Raw genomic sequence first — 12,555 nt, forward strand, 5'->3', positions numbered from 1 at the left:
CTCTTCCACCCCGGGGCACCTGACAGCCATCTCCCCTCCAGCATTCCCTATGAGCACGCCCGTTTGGGTGCTGGTTCCTGCTGCCTGCACCCAAGGCTGAGCTGCTGCGCGACAGCACACGAGGTCCTGTGACTGCTTGGGTTAAAAATAGGAGGCCCCAAATGTTTTGGTCCCAGCGCATCTCCTAGGGGCTGTAGTGGAGTTCAAGTGCCAGCATTCCCCCTGAGCCCCAAGGCCAGCGCACCTGAGACACCACCAGCACAGCCTCCTCTTCCTCCCGTACTCCAGCCCCACTCCCTTGCTCTCTCTGGGTGCTGGCATCCCTCCTGCTCTAACGGGCTGATGTCTCTTTGGGCAACACTGAAGCACAGCTGAGCGGAAGCCCTCCTCAGAAAGGGGATATATATATAGATAGATAGATATAGATGATATATCTGTATATTCCAGCCTCAGAGCCATGCTTCTAATATCCCATTTTCACTCTTCTGCCAGAAGAAAGCAAATTCCTTATGTTGGCTGTGCCGCAGTCTCACCCCCCCGCCTCAGCCAGCCCTGGCTGCCAGCCCCTGCAGGCAGACGGTGAATGCAAGGATCGCATCCCCTCCACACAACCCCTTCTGCTCCTGCATCCCCAGCGCCGGTCGGGCTGGACCAGGCACAGAACCCTAAGCAGATTGAAGATATTGCCCTGCACTGAGCACCATGGGACACCCCAAAAGACCCCCTGTGGGGGGGAAAGGTGACAGGTTAGCTACCACCGGGTCACCCTGAGTGACATCCATCAATCACTGCCAATAAGCTCTGTCTCAAAGCCACCGTCCCACACACAAACTGTCCATCAAGCATCACCTGCGTCAAGCCAAGCTGTACTTTAATTCTAATGCCTGTTAAGTGTTTTGGCTTTCAATTCCTGTGCAGCCCCATTCAGTTCAGCAGTGTTTCCCTGTCTAGACAGAACAATCTTGTTGTCAGTGTAACAGATTCACCCTGACATCCCATGGCACACAGCGATGCGGTTGCTGTTCTGGAGAAAGGATGAGAGCTAAGAAGCTCTTTCTCTTACAGTTTTGAAACATGATTCCCATCCATTCAACTTCAAACAAACACCGCAATAAATAATCCTGCTGTCTTTGATGTCATCCGTCTCTGTTAGGAGGCGGCACGGATGGAGAAAGGGGGAATAGCTCAGCATCTGTGCAATGCGGTGCCTCCCAGCGCTGCTTGCAGCCCTGTGAGGAAGGGATTCATTCCTGTCCTGCTCTACCTGCTCTGGCTCTCAGCTCCAGGCTGCAGAGTGAGGGCTGCAGTTTGGAGATCCTATGGCACCCTTCTGCAACACCGAGATCCCTGCTCCCAAACACAGACCTTGGCCACAGGACAAGCCTCAAGTCATTGTCAGGGAGATGCAGGCAGGGATCAGCAGCCTGAAAGAGACGTTAAACCAAACCAAAACTCGATTTCTACAGATCAGCTTTGACCCCAGGCCTCTGCCAGCATGGGAGACTGCAAATGAGAGACTGCAAATGCTTCTATTACGATTTAAAGAGCTCTTCTCCCCCGTGTGAGACTCGTGCACCCAGGGAAAGGGAAACCAGAGCAAGCGCTTGGCAATACTCCGTGTCTTGTTCACTCTGCTGCAGCCTATGGTGCTCAGAGACAAGAGGCCAACCAAACCAAAACCAGCACAGTTCCCCTTTTACTCCATCAGTGACCGGTCCTTGACACCTGCAGCAAAGGGACAAATACCCATTGGGGACCTTCCCATCTCCTCTCCCAGTAATACACAGCCCCAGCACTGAGCCCACTGGACACGCACACCATTGCACAGGAACAGAGGCTCCTCCATCACAAGAGCTCAGCCCCAAGGATGCCTCTTGGGGGTACTGGTGGTGAGGTGCGGGTGGAGAAGAGCCTGAATGTACCAAGAGGCACATGCACAGCACTGCAAAGGGCCGTATTACACAGCCGGGCTTATTCCCCTGATGCCTATGGACCCAGAAGCTGCCTGGTTCAAAGCAGACTCTATCAGCACGCTGACAGCAACATTTAATCCTAGCGCTAGAGCATCACACAGTAAATCAGCTGAAGCTGTACTATAGAGAAAGAGACACTTGCCTCTAAATATTCCAGCAGAACAATGCCTCTACTTGTTCAAACAGGAAAAATGGAATCAGGAAGCAAGGACTTGCTCTTTGCACGTCCAGCAGCACAATGGGGAGAGAGATGCTTCAGGCCACCTTCTGCATCATTTATAACCTCATGGAGTCATCCTTTCCTGACCTCCACAGAGGTGTTAACCCGCTCACAGGAGTAATCAGATGCTTCCCCCTGGTCTGCCCTGTAAGGAGAACCCTGCCGGCGTGCCTGCTTCTGTGCAAGAGCCAAAGCTGCTCCTGGCGCAGCCCCAGCACCTCCACCACCAGCCAGGAGCTGCAGCAGATGGGCCGGGGATCCAGAGAGACAAGGCAGGATCTCAGCATCCTGGGGACGTGCTGTTCAGAACCAAAGGACTGACTGTACCAAGGGAACAGCACTAGGAAAGCACAGGGAACAGCATAGAGGTATCGGCCCTTCCCTGGGTGCACTGAGAGCATCTGACACAAGGTTCTCCACAAGCACATAACCTGATGCCATAGGTGGCTGGAAAGCATCCTGCAGCAGCAGGTTCCACCTTGTGCTCTGTTCTTACCTAACAGCATCATTTCATCAGTATATGATACTTTATTAGTATATTTATAATGGTATTATTCTATCTCTTTATTTCAGTGAGAAGGTTTTGCCATGTCTGGGGTACCAGGAACTGCTCTTTTAGTCAATCCTGTATCTTGAGCTCCCTGGTGATGGAGAACAGAGCCAGCTTTCTGGGAATGCAGCTTCTCTCCTCACCCCCTCTGCCTGCACCAGTGCTGTTGATGCCCAGATGCATAATAAATGGGAGTTACAGCACCAGCAGTGTTCACTGTCCTCCTGGGATGTGTTAATGCAGGGGCTGAACTGCAGGTGGTGAAAAATGATGCACAAAAAGCCTCATTATCGCATCCGTAATAGCCCTGAAATGGCTGTGAGGGTTCTGTCAGTTCTCCTCCCCCTGGGTCATAAGGAGCCCTTCCCATCTGTCTGGCAGCAGGGCCCAGGTTCCTCACCAGAGCTGGTGGCCATCCAAGCACAGCGGGCACCTCAGCACCTCTGCTCTAAAGCAACCACCTCCAGGAGGGGCCACTGGTGTCAGGCATCAGGTTTTACTCCTATACCCTGCAATAGGTGGCCCATGCCTCGGCTTCCCACCTGTGTGAAGGAGCTGTGACATCTCCCACCCACCTCGGTAAAGATCCTTTGGTTTCAGCTCCTGTTGTGCGCTCACAGAGCTGCGTCAGGTCCTTCCCAACCCTGACCCATTCTGTGATCCTGGGTCAGCTCTCCAACACCAAACAGCTCAGCTCTCAATACAGGTTTGACTGAAGGAGCAAAGACCTGGGGCAGAACCTTCTCACCACGACATCGCTATGGGGAAAGGAGGAGGCAGCAGGCATTAACAGCGTGTCCCGTGTCACGATGGAGGCATTCAGCCACAACAGAGGGGCTGCACCTTTAAGCACTGAATCTCAGTTCCACTTTCCATGGCACCTGCACTGAAGGGATTTGATGACTCCCAGGAAATGCCAAGCCAGGAAGCTTTCAAGAGCTACTGAACTGCTCTTTTAAGAGGCAGGGGACACGCGCAACCAATCCAGTCTTCAAACTAATGATTTAATTTACCTTAGAAGCAAATCAGCATAAATTAATATCTCCCAGTAGTATAGCACAAGCATGTTGTATCTGGAGATGATGTTGATTAAATCATCAAGTGCCATAATCTTCCTACCTCAATAAGATGGGGAAAGGAAAAAACCACCCTAAAAACATAGACACAGCTTGTAAGCCACAGGAGGGAACTGCACATTCGTCTCCAAGCACTCCCCTTCCCCTCAGCAGAGCGTGCACACAAGACTTGCCACCCTGGAAGAAGCTGGTGTGGCGCTGAGAGGTACAACGAACCTGTGTGTTCAGAGCTGAGGAGATGCCAGGAGATGGAGGAGCTCAGGGGCAGTACAGGAGTTACACTGATGGCGTTTCACTCTGCAAGCGTACCTGAAGAAGTCGGATCTTTCTCAAGGTTATCTATCACCAAGGCCATTAGTCACACAGGCTGGAAATGGAAGTGCTTTAGATCCACCATGTGGGAGATGTGCCTTGGGAGAGCGGAGGGAAACAGAAGCCCATTTAGAACATCTTCCTCCCGCCTCCCCAGTGCCACATCTGCTTGTGCCTCCTCTTTTGCTCTATGCTGAAAGAGAGGACAAAGCCACCTGCCTTGATGAGTGCATCACCAGGACCTGCCTTGACTTCTCCCAACAGAGCTGTCACCCGCTGAGGGCGGCTTTCCAGACAAAGCCCGTTCCTGCATCCTTCTGCCAGGTACCCAGAGGCACTTCACATCCCTGCCTTTGTCTGCGGGCTGTTTGCACCGCAATGGAGTGCTCTGCAGCCCCCGGGCAGGGCACTCCAGAAGCACCCCCCCTTTCATTCAGAGCCAATTCAAAACCACAGTTGCGAGCTTGAAAGCTGCTCTGGAGGATAACAAAGGATCTTGTTGAGCTCGTGGCAGAAGAAAAGGGATCAAAGGCCAAAAGGGAGAATTCTTGCAACAGAAAGCTCACGAAAAAGGAACATTTATGAAAGAAGCGGATATTGTGCAGGAAGGGCAATGAGCAGAGGTGGGTTTATTGGCTTATTGGAAAGCTGGGGCAAGCAGGGAGCTTCTGCCCTCAGTGCTGAGCATGGGCTGCAGCAGCTGCAGTCCCCTGCCTCATAAATGGGATGGTCACTTGCCCTGGGTTATGCTCCTATTCCATTGTTCATCTCTGTGGTCCTGTGATGCTGCACAGTGATTCACAGAGCAGAGTTTCAAACTCAGACCCAAGCCCCTTTCTCACCCAGCAGCAATGCACAAAGCCTTACAATATAAAACTGGCTTCCATAAAATGATTTGGGTGGAGAAATATCATTTCAGAGCAATTCTTCACATCCTTCTGATGCAACTTTGCAGTAGAAATAACCTGTCCTGACCCTCTTCCTCCAGTGTCTCTGCCTTCCCTGCTGTGAACAGCATCTCCCTTCCGGGCTTTGTGACCTCCTCAGTTCAATTCAAAGGGCTCCTGAGAGGCTGGGGACTTCAGGACTGCTGAATGAAACATCTCCAAACACACAACTGCCACTTGTGTTCTGCAGGACCCCTGCTCCAGACACGGCTGACATTTTGACAGCACCGTCACAATCGTTTTCCCCCAGTCAATGCACCATTACCCAAAGTCCCATTTTTAGGTGGGCGAGAAAACCTCTCCCTCTGAGTAAACACCAGACAAACATCCACACACGGCATGGAATTACACGTCAGGCCACTCAATAGAAACAACTTGTCTGCCAGGAACAAGCCTGACAAATCCTTGCTACAGATGCCTTTCTCCCCCTACTTTAAACTGCACACGGAGTCCTCACAGTCTGGAGGAAGGGAGGGCTTTCCACCCATTGCTCATCCTGCCAGCACCATCACTCGTGCTTCACCCTCCTGCTGAGATGCTGCCTCTGGGAAGGCAGGTTTTGAGGAGATATAAAGGGAAAAGCGATGTGAAAAGCAGGCACAGATGCTGCTTTCCTTCTGCCTCACACACAGGGCTCCAGGGGCACTGGAGATCAAGCGCTGCATGCAAACACCACCTTGACCGTGTCTCCTGGCTGCGCAGACCCAGGAGGATGCTCAGCTCCTCAGTGACACCGGCCATCGGGTCACACCATTCTGCTGCTGCTCACTCGCAGCACCTCAGTCTTTTCTAAGGAGAAATCTCAGTTGAGGGGCTTGCTCATTACTGCAGCGCTGCTGACAAACCAGACCTGCAAGTGCCTGCTGCTTTGAATGCCTTGCTCCTCTGCCCAAGCTGGGGGCACGAAGTCTTTACAGCAGATCGAAGCCTAAAGGAAGCTTTTCTTCCTTCCTTCTGCAAGCCCTTAGCTCCATGGTGCCACAGGAAAGCTGAAGGTGGCAGGCAGAAAGCCTGTGATTCCCTAGCAAGATGGACTTCACTGTCTCTAGCTAGTGAGACCCACCTTGCAGGGACAGATCCTCCTTTCCAGGGAGCTCAGGGCCATCCTGAGCTGTCTCACACAAACTCCTGCTGGAATCTCTACAGACGCCATCGTTCCACACCTAACATCCTGCGGAAGCAAATGATTAACTGATCCCAGTGAGCTGCCATCTGATCATGGACAGCCCTGATGAACAGCCCAGCCCCGTGTTCTCCACCTCCTGCAAGGCAAAACAAACTCTTCCAATGGCTTATGCTGACACATCCCTACTGCAAAACTGCAACCAGCTTCTCATGGTTGACTACTAAAGGTAGGGGTAACTCATCCAGATGTCTTGGGTTCATCTGCCTTGGCCTGTCCAAGCTGGAAGAGAAGAGACAAGAAAGTAATGCTGAAGAGATTCCCGATGAGAGGTGTGGACGAAGTTCTGACACAGCTGAAGCCCTAGAGCAAAACCTTAAGGAAGGTTAAGTTGCCCTGAAGTCCAGAGAATAAGCTAAGTTATGGGAGGAGAAGGGTATTTCTGGCTGAGTAACAGACACCGCTCTCGGTCTTTGGTAGATCATTGCACATCTATGCCTCAGCCTCCCCCAGTGATCACTATGTTCTCATCCACTTGTCTCTATAGAAACCTTCGATATCTGCATATCAAAACCATTATAGGGGTAAAATCACTGCCAAGACAGGCAGCAGCAGGCACTGGATGCCCTTCACAGCACTGACCATGTGGGAAAGCAAGATGCTCTTGCACTGACCCTGGATTCTCCCCCCGCTTTCTGCTCAGCAGCAGTCAAGGTTCCCACAGCAACAGGAGATGCAGGAGGAAAATACTTTCCTGCATCTTAGTGCTTTTTAGTGGCTTGACATAAGAGTTTGTTTACAAATACGTCAACAGCATGTCTGTGTGGAACTGGGAATGAGAGCGGATGACAGCACAGTGAGCAAAGCACAGGGGTTGAGGAGATGAACCACGCAGCTTCCCCGAGCGAGGCGCAGATGCAGAGACCCGAGGGAGAATATGCAGGATCTCAGCATTAATCAACTCCATTGACCGAGCAAAGGAAACCCTTTTCACTAATGCAAACAGCCTCCTGGTTGCTGTCGGGGGGCTTGAGGAGCCTCTGCCTCCAAAACACCCACAAGCTGCATCCTTCTGTGTTCCCCTAAGGAAGAAAAGACCACAGCACCTGTAACGGCTGCTCCACTTCCCCACTGCTGCTCCATCAGCACAGCCACATAACCAGGCAGGAACAGGGACAATGCAGGAGACTGAGGTCTGCCCCTAAGCGACTCAAGAGGCTCATCAAAGCAGTGCAGGAGCACTGACACCGTGCTGCAGCATTTCCAGTGCCCTTTGCAACAACATCCCAAGAGACTTGAGCACCAAGCTTGGGCACTGAGTGGCATCTCAAGAGCTCACTCAACCAAGCCTTGCCAGAGGCTGGAGAGCAGCCCCTCCTGGGAGAGCCTGGTCTCCCTGTTGAGCAAGGTGAGCAGGCAGGTAGGTACAACTGTCCCTCCTCCACAGCACCCTGTTACCTCCGGCACATCAGAGGGCATCAAGGGACAAACCTCCCTCCATCATCATCCTCACGCAGTACGCAGAACCACACTCATCTTCGTCTGAGACACCGCGCTGGTCCAACAAGGTGTTTGGCAATAAGGATATCCAGAAGCAGGGAAACTGCTCACTATAATAAAATCCTTTTAAAAACAAGAGGAGTAGCAACACCTCAGGATTGCAGTAAATAAGCAACAATAGCACTGACACAGGGTGCTGTAACAAGGCACAGTCGGCTGGAAGGGCCATAAGGAGACTGACTCCCCTTGGCTGTAGCCATCAATTAGATCCCCATTACACGGAGGAAATGCACCCAGCAGAAGCACCCAACTGCTCTGTCACCCAGCCCAGGAATGTGACAGATACACCTCAGCTCTTCGGTGTAATTGAGATGAAGTGGCTGTCAGGTGCTCCGATGGAAAGGGAGAAACTCCTCTCTGCCCAGAGGCTTTGCAGATTAATACTTTTAGTTACATCAATCAACAGGAACTTGTTTGTGCCTTATGAAGGCTACAGCCAGTATTTAAGGTCGTTCACATCCATTACAAGGCAAGTCTACTGGTATGTTCCCCAAGGTCTTTAGCACTTGGGGAGCAAGGGCAGCCACATGCAGAAGACACTGTGACAAGCCAGTCCCAAACACGTGCTGCTGCATCCTTTATGCTCTCTGTGGCTCTCAAAGTATTTCAGAGCAAATTAAACCCTTGGACTCCTTTGAGCAAGTCAGCCTCAGAACAGAGAGGGGCCAAACCTTGCTACCTGCTCCAGAAACTCCTATTACACCAATCCCAGCCATTCCTTCCAAGAACAGCTCTCACAGATCCATCTTCCCACAAGCCCCACTTCCCTGGCCCAGACACACCCCAGCAGTGGTCCAGGGAAGAGAGCACCAACACAGCAGCTTTGCACCCCAGAATATCTGCTAAATACTCCCCTTCGCAGCACCTGGGAAGGACAAGCAAGCACTCACATCTCCTCAGACAGAAGGGATCCTCAGTGAGCAAAGCCCTGCAGTGGCATTGCCCCTTGTTGGATTGCCAGTGGGTTTTCCTCCTCAAAACAGCTATTTTGATGAAAGGGGAACCAAGTCAATAGTTTGGAATTCTATTAGGGGAGAACAAGGCCAATGGAATGAGCCAGGGCTGGTAACTACCCTGCCAGCTTCACCACGTTACTGCCCTGCCCTGCCCTGAACTGCAAAACTTCATACCTGGTACCAAACCAGACCTAATCAACACTCCAGTGCTGAAACACTATTATGGAGCATGCATTCTCGGGTCCCAAGTTACATGTGAAGCTCTTCTGCCATGTTTTACTGTCTTCAGGAGAGTCTTACAGCCAGGGCTTTAGTAATTCCTGAGGCCAGTGGATCCTGTGTTCGAGCTAATGTTGTGCAACTATATGATGTGATTTAGTATCGTCAGTATTCAGCCTTCCCCATTTCATGATGCCTCATGCTATATGAGGTTTGGAACATTGCTTTCCAATCACATCAGGAAAGTAGTCCTGTGACTATTATGCACCATTACTGAGATGCCAGTTATGGGCAAAAGGATATTTGTTCCCCATAATGAATAATTCTTCAATATGGGGAACCTGACATGACCAGCAGCTACCTTCACCTATTCGTTTCCAGAGAAATCAACTCATTGCCTATGAGACTTCCATATTTTTCCCCTAAAAACCCAACCAATCAAACCCAAAGCAACAACAGAACCTCACCAAAACCCTCCACCTACCTCTTCATTCAATAACTGAAACAGACCCGAAGCTGCATCCAGCTGTCCTGTGCCAACCACACATCAAACCCAGGTTAGTCAGGGCAATCAATCTGCTCCCTTCCGTCACCAATTTCAAACAGGATTTGAACCGTCCAGCAGAAACCTTGATTTAAAGACACCAATTTTAACCTTCATTTGCATTCGTATTTATTTTCATTAAAGATCACTGGCTTTCATTAACTGGGACAGCCATTACAATAGCAGAGATCTGTGGGCAGTCATCACTGTCAATACATTCATTCCCAGCTCAATAAAACCAAGGAACATTAATAAAGTGAAATGAGAAATGCGTGTTTCATCCCTATTCTGATTATTTTTTCCTCTCAAGATTAGGGGCAGAACACATGGATGCAAATTAGAATCAAATGAAATATGAAAAAGCTCAGGAATACAGGGCAACTGATAGGTTTCGTATTTAAGACTGATTAAATAGCTCAGTAGCTGCTTCCTATGGGTTAGATCTCCAGGTTCCAAAGCCCTAACCCCAATTGGCTTTGCTCAAAGCATTGCTATCTTACAAACAAAGGCTTCAGTAACTCTTTCCTTGTTGCTGTTTCTTGTTCCTACAAAAGGAATTGAGACACCATTGGAAAGATTTTGCATTGATGCCTTTTGCCACCTAAATGTTATTTACATCTTGGTCCCAAGGTTTCTCAGTGAGGTAATATCAACCCAAACAGTTCTCTACACCTATTAACAGGACTGTAACCAGCATCAGAGAAAAGCACTCCTGCATATAAAGGAGGGATGGAAATAACCAGCACTGGCTCCACTGTACTTAAGGCATTGCAAGATCATTGTGGCACCCCAAAAGCTTGAACTGATCTTAAAGGTGTTTCCCAGCTTCAGCTTCACATTAAAATAGTGGAATCAGCCGAGTGGATGAACCACGATGTTTTGGTGATGATGGGTTTTCAATAAAACACTGAAAAATTGAAACATTTCCTTTGTTTTCTAATACTGCAAAATACATTGAACTTTTCGTTTTAGACTTGGACAAACTGGAATTGGTAACAGCAAACCTTCGACACCCATTCAGATTGTCTTAAATCATTTAGTGTTTGCTATTTGCTTCTGGGGCACAAGAACCCAAAAGGTGTTTTCAGTTCTGAAAGAGGAAGAACCTCAGCTATTCACAAAGGCCACGGGAATTTCTTGCTCTTTTAGGCTTTAGTTTTCTGAATTCCCCAGAGATGCCCAAAACCTGCAAAGAATCAAGACTGCTGCTGGTAAATCACTTTATCCTTTTGAGCTCACGTGCTTTGTCTGGAATACTGTAATATGAGTCAATAACCAACTACAATTTAACGCTCAATAAGTCTAATTTGGCAGATGTTTCACCTGTCTTTAAAATTACTCCAAATGGGGGTTAAAACCATTTCTTAAATGTACTTTAAATGCTGTTCATAACGTGGATTAAACCTTTCCATACCTGTAGCAAAGACGCTTCTGTTCACTGAGGGTTTGAATTCTTGATGAGGCTGACGCTCAGCAGGCAAACAGCAGCCCCAAAAAGCCAATTTTCTCTTAGCATTTAAGCAAGACCTTGCCCATCTCCTCAACTAACTTGTCTCTATTTTCCAGCCAGTGGCAGGAAATCTTCATTTCCACAGCTGATGTCTGTGCTCTTGAACTCCACATGCGTCATCCTTGCCCCAACACATTTGGAGCATCTTTCTAGGATTAAAATGTACTGCTTCCCCAAGCGCACAATAAGGCACTGCAGTTTTATCACTTCCAGCCTTGTAAATGGCACAGGCCATTACAGAACAGCCTGCCTGAGAAAAACCAGGGTATGACATTCATGTACTTTGTTAGAGGAGACAGATCTACTTTTTATAGTGATCGACAGCAAGAGAAGACTTTGACAAAGAAACTAAGGATGAAGTAGCTTTTAAACAAAACACCTTCAGTTTAGTAGCAAATTTTGAGCAAAGCCTGTCACTCAGGACTGTCAAAAGCAGAAATCATAGTTCAAAGGTTGGTCCAGGTGTCCTGGGTCCAGCAGTAGGAGCCATTTTTCTCCTTCTTTGTAGCTGGTGCAGTGCTGCTTTCAACTTTCAGCCTGGGAACAACACTGATAACACTGATGGTTTTAGTTGGTGCTCAGTAATGTTTACTCTGACCAAGGACTTTTCAGTCTCATGCTCTGCCAGTGAGGAGGGGCACGGGAAGCCAGGAGGCAGCAGAAACACCTGCCCCAAACTAACCAAAGGGGTATTCCATCCCACAGCACGTCATGCCCAGGACAGAAACTGAGGGGAGGTACCCGAAAGGCCCAGATCGCTGCTCGGGTCGGGCTGGGTATCAGTCGGTGGGTGGTGAGCGATTGCATTGTGCATCACTTGTGTTTATTGTTTTCTTTTCCTTTTCCCCTTCTAGTTCTGTATTTTCTTCCCTTGTTATTTCTGTTATCATTATTCTTGGTGGTAGCAGTAGTGGGTTCGTGTTATACCTTAGTTACTGGACTGCTCTTATCTCAACCCATGGGATTTATTCTCTTTCGATTCTCCTCCCCATCCCTTGAGAGCAGGGGGGAAGAAGAGAGAGGAGCGAGCAGCTGTGTGGTTCTCAGTTACCAGCTGGGCTTAAACCTTGACACAGGGGCACTGGGGAACCTGGCAGTGGACAAGGAACTCTGGCAGAAGGAAGTTGTACAAACCTCAGGCACCCTCTATGTTGATCCAAGACCGGTGTGAAGAGTTTGAGATCAGGTTTGGCAACTTCCATGCTGAAGCAGTGCCCTCAATCAGTATCACTTCACCTAACCCCTCTCCTCAGTCACTACAACAGTACACTTCAATTTCCTCCTTCTCACCCTGACCGCTCACTGGCCTCATTCTTTCTCAGCTTGTTTTCTCCCACGTCAGCTTGCACGCTCCTTGATCATCTGCAACAACACAAGATGACTCCTCATGATGACAGGAACCTTCTCACCAGCTGAGGCTCCACAGGGGGGTTACAGAGGAGGGAAAAGGTGCAACAGTCCCACAGGTATTCGCCTCCAAGGTGTCCTAAATCCTGATTATGACATGAACCAGGAATGTGTGTCCCTCCCCATCTCCCCTTCCAACACCTGCAAGGTAAGACCAC

The sequence above is a fragment of the Psittacula echo genome (assembly GCF_963264785.1).
Source record: "Psittacula echo genome assembly, chromosome: 13".
Classification (NCBI taxonomy): domain Eukaryota; kingdom Metazoa; phylum Chordata; class Aves; order Psittaciformes; family Psittacidae; genus Psittacula; species Psittacula echo.